Below are 13,649 nucleotides of genomic sequence, written 5' to 3'. Positions count from 1 at the left end.
TAACGTTATACTATATAACGTAATACCTTATAGCGTTACACCATATAAAGTAAGACGTTATAACGTTATATCATATAACTTTATACCATATAACGTAAAACGTCGTATCGGTAGACCATATAACGTTATACCATATAACGAAATACGTTAGAACGTTATAGTATATAACGCAACACGTTATAACGTTATAATATATAACGTGATACGTTATAACGGTATACTATATAACGTAATACGTTGTAACGTTATACCATATAACGAAATACGATATCACGTTATACCATATAACGAAATACGTTATAACGTTATACCATATAACGTGATACTATATATCGTAATACGCTGTAACGTTATACCATATAACGTAAGACGTTGTAACGTTACACCATATAACGTTATACTATATAACGTAATACGTTATAACGTTATACCATATAAAGTAAAACGTTATAACGTTTGAGTATATAACGTAATACTATATGACGTAATACGTTATAACTTTATACCATGTAACGTTATACCATATAACGTAAAACGTTGTAACGTTATAGCATATAACGTCATACTCTATAACGTCATTCGTTATAACGTTATACCATATAACGTAATACTATATAACGTAATACGTTATAACGTCATACTATATAACGTAATACGTTACAACGTTATACCATATAACGTTATACTATATAACGTAATACGTTATAACGTCATGCTATATAACGTAATACGTTATAGCGCTACACCATATAACGTATAACGTTATAACGATATATCATATAACGTTATACCATATAACGTAAACCGTTGTATCGTTAGAAAATATAACGTTATGCTATATAACGTAATACGTTATAACGTTGTACCATACAACGTATTACGTTATAACGTTACCCCATGTAACGTCATGCTATATAACGTAATACGTTATAGCGCTACACCATATAACGTATAACGTTATAACGATATATCATATAACGTTATACCATATAACGTAAACCGTTGTATCGTTAGAAAATATAACGTTATGCTATATAACGTAATACGTTATAACGTTGTACCATACAACGTATTACGTTATAACGTTACCCCATGTAACGTTATACTATATAACGTAATACGTTATAACGTCATACTATATAACGTAATACGTTATAACGTTATACCATCTAACGTATTACGTTAAAACTTTATACCATATAACGTTATACCATATAACGTATAACGTTATAACGTTATATCATATAACCTTATACCATATAACGTAAAACGTCGTATCGGTAGACCATATAACGTTATACCATATAACGAAACACTTTATAACGTTATACCATATAACGAAATACGTCATGACGTTACACCATATTACGTTATACCATATAACGCAAAACGTTATAACGTTATATCATATAACGTAATACGCTATAGCGTTATACCATGTAACGTATTACGTTATAACGTTATACCATATAACGTTATACTATATAACGTAATAAGTTATAACGTTATACCATACAACGTGTTACGTTATAACGTTATTCCATATAACGCAAAACGTTAGAAAGTTATACTATATAACGTAATACGTTATAACGTTATACTATACAACGTAATACGCTATAGCGTTATACCATGTAACGTATTACGTTATAACGTTATACCATATAACGTTATACTATATAAGGTAATACGCCATAGCGTTATTCCATGTAACGTATTACGTTATAACGTTATTCCATATAACGTTATACCATATTACGATGTACTCTATAACGTAATACGTTATAACGTTATTCCATATAACGTTATACTATATAACGTAATACGTTATAACGTTATACTATATACGTAAAACGTTATAACGTTATACTATATAACGTAATATGTTATAACGTTATATCATATAACGTTATACCATATAACGTAAAACGTTGTATCGTTAGACCATATAACGTTATACCATATAACGTAATACGTTATGACGTTATACTATATAACGTAATACGCTATAGCGTTATTCCATTTAACGTATTACGTTATAATGTTATACCTTATAACGTTTTACTATATAACGTAATACGATGTAACGTTATACCATGTAACGTTATACTATATAACGTAATACGTTATAACGTTATAATATATAACGTAATACGTTAAAACGGTATACTATATAACGTAATACGTTATAACGTTATACCATATAAAGAAATACGTTATAACGTTATACCATATAACGAAATACGTCATGACGTTACACGATATAACGTTATACGATATATAGAGTTATTACGATATATAGTATCACGTTATAACGCAAAACGTTATAACGTTATATCATATCAGGTTATACCATATAACGCAAAACGTTATAACGTTATATCATATAACGTTATACCATATAACGTAAAACGTTGTATCGTTGGACCATATAACGTTATACCATATAACGTAATACTTTATAACGTTATACCATACAACGTATTACGTTATAACGTTATTCCATATAACGTTATACTATATAACGTAATACGTTACAACGTTATACCATCTAACGTATCACGTTAAAACGTTATACCATATAACGAAATACGTTATAACGTAATATCATATAACGTTATACCATATAACGTAATACATTATAACGTTATACTATATAACGTAATACGTTATAACGTTATACTATATAACGTAATACCTTATAGCGTTACACCATATAAAGTAAGACGTTACAACGTTATATCATATAACTTTATACCATATAACGTAAAACGTCGTATCGGTAGACCATATAACGTTATACCATATAACGAAATACGTTAGAACGTTATAGTATATAACGCAATACGTTATAACGTTATAATATATAACGTGATTCGTTATAACGGTATACTATATAACGTAATACCTTGTAACGTTATACCATATAACGAAATACGATATAACGTTATACCATATAACGAAATACGTCATGACGTTACACCATATAACGTTATACCATATAACGCAAAACGTTATAACGTTATACCATATAAAGTAAAGCGTTATAACGTTATACTATATATCGTAATACGTTATAACGTTATACTATACAACGTAATACGCTATAGCGTTATACCATGTGACGTATTACGTTATAACCTTATGCCATATAACGCAATACGTCATAGCGTTATTGCATGTAACGTTGTACTATATAACGTAATACGCTATAACGTTATTCTATATAACGTAATACGTTATAACGTTATACCATATTACTTTCTACTCTATAACGTAATACGTTATAACGTTATTCCATATAACGTTATACTATATAACGTAATACGTTATAACGTTATACCATATAAAGTCAAACGTTATAACGTTATACTATATATCGTTATACTATATAACGTAATACGTTATAACGTTATATCATATAACGTTATACCATATAACGTAATACATTATAACGTTATACTATATAGCGTAATACGTTATAACGTTATACTATATAACGTAATACCTTATAGCGTTACACCATATAAAGTAAGACGTTATAACGTTATATCATATAACTTTATACCATATAACGTAAAACGTCGTATCGGTAGACCATATAACGTTATACCATATAACGAAATACGTTAGAACGTTATAGTATATAACGCAATACGTTATAACGTTATAATATATAACGTGATACGTTATAACGGTATACTATATAACGTAATACGTTGTAACGTTATACCATATAACGAAATACGATATCACGTTATACCATATAACGAAATACGTCATGACGTTACACCATATAACGTTATACCATATAACGCAAAACGTTATGACGTTATACCATATAATGTAAAGCGTTATAACGTTATACTATATATCGTAATACTATATGACGTAATACGTTATAACTTTATACCATGTAGCGTTATACCATATAACGTAATACGTTACAACGTTATACCATCTAACGTATCACGTTAAAACGTTATACCATATAACGAAATACGTTATAACGTTATACCATATAACGTGATACTATATATCGTAATACGCTGTAACGTTATACCATATAACGTAAGACGCTGTAACGTTACACCATATAACGTTATACTATATAACGGAATACGTTATAACGTTATACCATATAAAGTAAAACGTTATAACGTTTGAGTATATAACGTAATACTATATGACGTAATACGTTATAACTTTATACCACGTAACGTTATACCATATAACGTAAAACGTTGTAACGTTATAGCATATAACGTCATACTCTATAACGTCATTCGTTATAACGTTATACCATATAACGTTATACTATATAACGTAATACGTTATAACGTCATACTATATAACGTAATACGTTATGGCGTTACACCATATAATGTAAAGCGTTATAACATTATACTGTATAACGTAATACATTACAACTCTATACTATAAAACGCAATATGTTATAACGTTATACTATATAGCGTAATACGTTAAAACGTTATACCATATAACGAAATACTTCGTGAAGTTATACTATATAACGTTATACTATATTTCGTAATACGTTATAACGTTATACTATATAACGTAATACGTTATAACGTTATACTATACAACGTAATACGCTATAGCGTTATACCATGTGACGTATTACGTTATAACCATATGCCATATAACGCAATACGTCATAGCGTTATTGCATGTAACGTTATAGTATATAACGTAATACGCTATAACGTTATTCTATATAACGTAATACGTTATAACTTTATACCATATAACGTTATACCATATAACGTAAAACTATATAACGTAATACGTTATAACGTCATACTATATAACGTAACACGTTACAACGTTATACCACATAACGTTATACTATATAACGTAATACGTTATAACGTCATGCTATATAACGTAATACGTTATAGCGCTACACCATATAACGTATAACGTTATAACGATATATCATATAACGTTATACCATATAACGTAAACCGTTGTATCGTTAGAAAATATAACGTTATGCTATATAACCTAATACGTTATAACGTTGTACCATACAACGTATTACGTTATAACGTTATTCCATATAACGTTATGTTATATAACGTAAAGCGTTATAACGTTATACTATATAACGTAATACGATATAACGTTACCCCATATAACGTTATACTATATAACGTAATACGTTATAACGTCATACTATATAACGTAATACGTTATAACGTTATACCATCTAACGTATTACGTTAAAACTTTATACCATATAACGTTATACCATATAACGTTATACCATATAACGTATAACGTTATAACGTTATATCATTTAACCTTATACCATATAACGTAAAACGTCGTATCGGTAGACCATATAACGTTATACCATATAACGAAATACGTTAAAACGTTATAGTATATAACGCAATACGTTATAACGTTATAATATATAACGTGATACGTTATAACGGTATACTATATAACGTAATACGTTATAACGTTATACCATACAACGAAATACGTTATAGCGCTACACCATATAACGTATAACGTTATAACGATATATCATATAACGTTATACCATATAACGTAATAAGTTATAACGTTATACCATACAACGTGTTACGTTATAACGTTATTCCATATAACGTAAAACGTTAGAACGTTATAGTATATAACGCAATACGTTATAACGTTATACTATATAACGTAATACATTACAACCTTATACGATCTAACCTATCACGTTAAAACGTTATACCACATAACGAAATATATCTTGACGTAACACCATATAACGTGATATTATATATCGAAATACGCTGTAACGTTATACCATATAACGTTATACTATATAACGTAATACGCTATAGCGTTATACCATATAACGTTATACTGCATAACGTAATACGTTATAACGTTATTCCATACAACGTTATACCATACAACGTATTACGTTATAACGTTATTCCATATAACGTTATACCATATAACGTTATACTATATAAAGTAAAACGATAGAACGTTATACTATATAACGTAATACGATATAACGTTATACCATATTACGTTGTACTCTATAACGTAATACATTATATCGTTATTCCATATAACGTTATACTATATAACGTAATACGTTATAACGTTATACTATATACGTAAAACGTTATAACGTTATACCATATAACGTAAAACGTTGTATCAGTAGACCATATAACGTTATACCATATAACGTAATACGTTATAACGTTATACCATATAACGTAATACGCTATAGCGTTATTCCATGTAACGTATTACGTTATAACGTTATACCTTATAACGTTATACTATATAACGTAAAGCGTTACAACGTTATACTATATAACGTAATACGATATAACGTTATACCATATAACGTTACACTATATAACGTAATACGTTATAGCGTTATACTATATAACGTAATACGTTATAACGTTATACTGTACAACGTAATACGCTATAGCGTTACACCATGTGACGTAATACGTTATAACCTTATGCCATATAACGCAATACGTCATAGCGTTATTGCATGTAAAGTTATACTATATAACGTAATACGCTATAACGTTATTCTATATAACGTAATACGTTATAACTTTATACCATATAACGTATAACGTTATAACGATATATCATATAACGTTATACCATATAACGTAAACCGATGTATCGTTAGACCATATAACGTTATGCTATATAACGTTATACGTTATAACGTTATACCATACAACGTATTACGTTATAACGTTATTCCATATAACGTTATGTTATATAACGTAAAGCGCTATAACGTTATATCATATAACGTTATACCATATAACGTAAAACGTTAGAACGTTATAGTATATAACGCAATACGTTATAACGTTATAATATATAACGTATTACGTTAAAACGGTATACTATGTAACGTAATACGTTATAACGTTATACCATATAAAGAAATACGTTATAACGTTATACCATATAACGAAATACGTCATGACGTTACACGATATAACGTTATACCATATAACGCAAAACGTTATAACGTTATATCATATCAGGTTATACCATATAACGCAAAACGTTATAACGTTATATCATATAACGTTATACCATATAACGTAAAACGTTGTATCGTTGGACCATATAACGTTATACCATATAACGTAATACTCTATAACGTTATACCATACAATGTATTACGCTATAACGTTATTCCATATAACGTTTTACTATATAACGTAATACGTTACAACGTTATACCACCTAACGTATCACGTTAAAACGTTATACCTTATAACGAAATACGTTATAACGTTATAGCATATAACGTGATACTATATGTCGTAATACGCTGTAACGTTATACCATATAAAGTAAGACGTTGTAACGTTACACCATATAACGTTATACTATATAACGTAATACGTTATAACGTTATACCATATAAAGTAAAGCGTTATAACGTTATTCTATATATCGTAATACTATATGACGTAATACGTTATAACTTTATACCATGTAACGTTATACCATATAACGTAAAACGTTGTAACGATATACCATATAACGTTATACTATATAACGTAATACGTTATAACGTTATACTATATAAGGTAATACGCTATAGCGTTATTCCATGTAACATATTACCTTATAACGTTATACTATATAACGTAATACGTTATAACGTTATATCATATAACGTAAAACGTTGTATCAGTAGACCATATAACGTTATACCATATAACGTAATACGTTATAACGTTATACCATATAACGTAATACGCTATAGCGTTATTCCATGTAACGTATTACGTTATAACGTTATACCTTATAACGTTATACTATATAACGTAAAGCGTTACAACGTTATACTATATAACGTAATACGATATAACGTTATACCATATAACGTTACACTATATAACGTAATACGTTATAGCGTTATACTATATAACGTAATACGTTATAACGTTATACTGTACAACGTAATACGCTATAGCGTTACACCATGTGACGTAATACGTTATAACCTTATGCCATATAACGCAATACGTCATAGCGTTATTGCATGTAAAGTTATACTATATAACGTAATACGCTATAACGTTATTCTATATAACGTAATACGTTATAACTTTATACCATATAACGTATAACGTTATAACGATATATCATATAACGTTATACCATATAACGTAAACCGATGTATCGTTAGACCATATAACGTTATGCTATATAACGTTATACGTTATAACGTTATACCATACAACGTATTACGTTATAACGTTATTCCATATAACGTTATGTTATATAACGTAAAGCGCTATAACGTTATATCATATAACGTTATACCATATAACGTAAAACGTTAGAACGTTATAGTATATAACGCAATACGTTATAACGTTATAATATATAACGTATTACGTTAAAACGGTATACTATGTAACGTAATACGTTATAACGTTATACCATATAAAGAAATACGTTATAACGTTATACCATATAACGAAATACGTCATGACGTTACACGATATAACGTTATACCATATAACGCAAAACGTTATAACGTTATATCATATCAGGTTATACCATATAACGCAAAACGTTATAACGTTATATCATATAACGTTATACCATATAACGTAAAACGTTGTATCGTTGGACCATATAACGTTATACCATATAACGTAATACTCTATAACGTTATACCATACAATGTATTACGCTATAACGTTATTCCATATAACGTTTTACTATATAACGTAATACGTTACAACGTTATACCATCTAACGTATCACGTTAAAACGTTATACCTTATAACGAAATACGTTATAACGTTATAGCATATAACGTGATACTATATGTCGTAATACGCTGTAACGTTATACCATATAAAGTAAGACGTTGTAACGTTACACCATATAACGTTATACTATATAACGTAATACGTTATAACGTTATACCATATAAAGTAAAGCGTTATAACGTTATTCTATATATCGTAATACTATATGACGTAATACGTTATAACTTTATACCATGTAACGTTATACCATATAACGTAAAACGTTGTAACGATATACCATATAACGTTATACTATATAACGTAATACGTTATAACGTTATACTATATAAGGTAATACGCTATAGCGTTATTCCATGTAACGTATTACCTTATAACGTTATACTATATAACGTAATACGTTATAACGTTATATCATATAACGTTATACCATATAACGTAATACATTATAACGTTATACTATATAACGTAATACGTTATAACGTTATACTATATAACGTAATACCTTATAGCGTTACACCATATAAAGTAAAGCGTTATAACGTTATTCTATATATCGTAATACTATATGACGTAATACGTTATAACGTTATATCATATAACTTTATACCATATAACGTAAAACGTCGTATCGGTAGACCATATAACGTTATACCATATAACGAAATACGTTAGAACGTTATAGTATATAACGCAATACGTTATGACGTTATAATATATAACGTGATACGCTATAACGGTATACTATATAACGTAATACGATATAACGTTATAGCATATAACGAAATACGTTACAACGTTATACCATATAACGAAATACGCCATGACGTTACACCATATAACGTTATAACTTTATACTATATAACGTAATACGCTATAGCGTTATTCCATGTAACGTATTACGTTATAACGTTATACCATATAACGTTATACTTTATAACGTTATACCATACAACGTATTACGTTATAACGTTATTCCATATAACGTTATACTATATAACGTAATACGTTGCAACGTTATACCATCTAACGTATCACGTTAAAACGTTATACCATATAACGAAATACGTTATAACGTTATAGCATATAACGTGATACTATATATCGTAATACGCTGTAACGTTATACCATATAAAGTAAGACGTTGTAACGTTACACCTTATAACGTTATACTATATAACGTAATACGTTATAACGTTATACCATATAAAGTAGAGCGTTATAACGTTATACTATATATCGTAATACTATATGACGTAACACGTTATAACTTTATACCATGTAACGTTATACCATATAACGTAAAACGTTGTAACGTTATACCATATAACGTTATACTATATAACGTAATACGTTATAACGTTATACTATATAACGTAATACGTTATAACGTTATACTATATAACGTAATACCTTATAGCGTTACACCATATAAAGTAAGACGTTATAACGTTGTATCATATAACTTTATACCATATAACGTAAAACGTCGTATCGGTAGACCATATAACGTTATACCATATAACGAAATACGTTAGAACGTTATACCATATAACGAAATACGCCATGACGTTACACCATATAACGTTATACCATATAACGCAAAACGTTATAACGTTATACCATATAAAGTAAAGCGTTATAACGTTATACTATATAAGGTAATACGCTATAGCGTTATTCCATGTAACCTATTACGTTATAACGTTATTCCATATAACGTTATACCATATTACGATGTACTCTATAACGTAATACGTTATAACGTTATTCCATATAACGTTATACTATATAACGTAATACGTTATAACGTTATACTATATATGTAAAACGTTATAACGTTATACTATATAACGTAATACGTTATAACGTTATATCATATAACGTTATACCATATAACGTAAAACGTTGTATCGTTAGACCATATAACGTTATACTATATAACGTAATACGTTATGACGTTATACTATATAACATAATACGCTATAGCGTTATTCCATTTAACGTATTACGTTATAATGTTATACCTTATAACGTTATACTATATAACGTAAAACGTTAGAACGTTATACTATATAACGTAATACGATATAACGTTATACCATATAACGTTATACTATATAACGTAATTCGTTATAGCGTTATACTATATAACGTAATACGTTATAACGTTATACTATACAACGTAATACGCTATAGCGTTATACCATGTGACGTATTACGTTATAACCTTATGCCATATAACGCAATACGTCATAGCGTTATTGCATGTAACGTTGTACTATATAGCGTAATACGCTATAACGTTATTCTATATAACGTAATACGTTATAACTTTATACCATATAACGCTATGTTATAACACGTAAAGCGTTATAACGTTATACTATATAACGTAATACGATATAACCTTATACCATATAACGTTATACTATACATCGTAATACGTTACTATGTTATACTATATAACGTAATACGATATAACGTTATACCATATAACGTTATACTATATAACGTAATTCGCTATAACGCTATTCTATATAACGTAATACGTTACAACGTTATACCATCTAACATATTACGTTAAAACGTCATACCATATAACGTTATACTCTATAACGTAATACGTTATAACGTTATACTATATAATGTAATACGTTACAACGTTACACCATACAACGTATTACATTATTCCGTTATTCCATATAACGTTATGTTATATAACGTAAAACGTTAGAACGTTATACCATATAACCTTATACTATATAACGTAATACGTTATAACGTTACACTATATAACGCAATACGTCATGGCGTTATTGCATATAACGTTATACTATATAACGTAATACGCTGTAACGTTATTCGATATAACGTAATACGTTATAACTTTATACCACATAACGTTATACCATATAACGTATAACGTTATAACGTTATATCATATAACGTTATACCATATAACGTAAACCGTCGTATCGCTAGACCATATAACGTTATGTTATATAACGTAAAACGCTATAACGTTATACTATATAACGTAATACGCTATTGCGTTATACCATGTAACGTATTACGTTATAACGTTATACCATATAACGTCATACTATATAACGTAATACGTTATAACGTTATACCATACAACGTATTACGTTATAACGTTATTCCATATAACGTTATGTTATATAACGTAAAGCGTTATAACGTTATACTATGCAACGTATTACGTCATAACGTTATACCATATAACGTTATACTATATAACGTAATACGTTATAACGTTATACTATGTAACGTAATAACTTTATACCATATAACGTTATACCATATAACGTAAAACATTATAACGTTATACCATATAACGTAAAACGTTATAACGTTATATCATATAACGTTATACCATATAACGTAATACAGCATAACGTTATTCCTTATAACGTAATACACCATAACGTTATACCATATAACGTTATATTATACAACGTAATACTTTACAACGTTATACTATATAACGAAGTACGTTCTAACTTTATACCATATAACGTATTACGTTATAACATTATACTATATAACGTTATACTATCATGTGGAATAGTTTTTCTTTGTTACACATTATATCTTACAATATTATTAATTATTTTCAACGAACCGCATATTCTGGTAGTGTTTTGACATTATATGTTACAGACGAAAAACTTTATGTGCGTCATTGAAAAATTAAAGTTAACACATCTGGGTTATCTTTTTGACGAGGAGTTTGTTACATATATAACGTAATATAATATTACGTGATAGGATGTAACGTAATACATTATGACGTAATACTGTATAATATAATGCTATATAACGTAATACATTATAAAGTAATATAATATAGCGCAATACAATATAACGTGAGACATTATAAAGTAATATAATATAACGTCATATAATATGGGGTGATCGGTCAATACGTAATGTAATATAACGTAGTAATATAAAAGAAATACAGAAGAAGTTTAATCACTGTATGGTGAACAATAGAATTCCATAGTTGTCAGAGGTATATTTTATTCGTAATGTTACTGCATAAAGAAGAAAATCAAATCCGGAAAGACGGCCAGCAGATTAGACAAGCAAACAAAGGGACGTAAGATATTGCTACCAGGATCGTAATAATTCCCTGTGTTGATGAATGCTCTTAAATTTATCACGCAAGAATAGATTCCTAAAACATGTTTTTAATTTGGTAACGGAGATTTTTACACGTCTGTGATTTTCCTCAATTTTACATGCAGTAGCTCACGAAAGTATTTGAATATAATCGTAATAATTAGATCTCATTTAAGTGCTAATGAGATTTTAAATATTCTGTGTAATACAGACAATATGTTCATTAAAAAACTGTCATAAATTAAATTGTCTACTAAGAATTTCATAAATCGTCTGTGTAATCTTTTTCTTAAAACTGCTTCCCACTTTATGTAAAGTTTCCGTCTCGCGAAATCCGTCGTCGAACCGCAGTTCGCTTCAAACGAAGCCATTTAACCAGGATGAACGAGGCCGCCACGCTGTTCGAATGAATCATTTTCAATTTAATAGGTATTCCTTTGAGATACGCGCATTTCGTCGCCGATGCGGACCGACTTAAATTAATACGCATATAAATCATTCGGTGTGTATAAAGCAGGAAGCGAGATTCCTTCTTTTTCCTTTCCTCCTTTTCTCTCTGGGTTGCCGTGTCACGATAGTTACGAGCATTTAGATGGCATAGCGCGCGCGAATTTACGACAAGCAACACTGGCGACAGACTCGTCTGTTCTTTTCCCCGCGGCTGACACGCGCGTT

This window comes from Bombus vancouverensis, chromosome 7 (assembly GCF_051014615.1).
Source record: "Bombus vancouverensis nearcticus chromosome 7, iyBomVanc1_principal, whole genome shotgun sequence".
Lineage (NCBI taxonomy): Eukaryota > Metazoa > Arthropoda > Insecta > Hymenoptera > Apidae > Bombus > Bombus vancouverensis.
The sequence above is the reverse complement of the archived record's forward strand: the minus strand, read 5'-3'. Positions refer to the sequence as shown.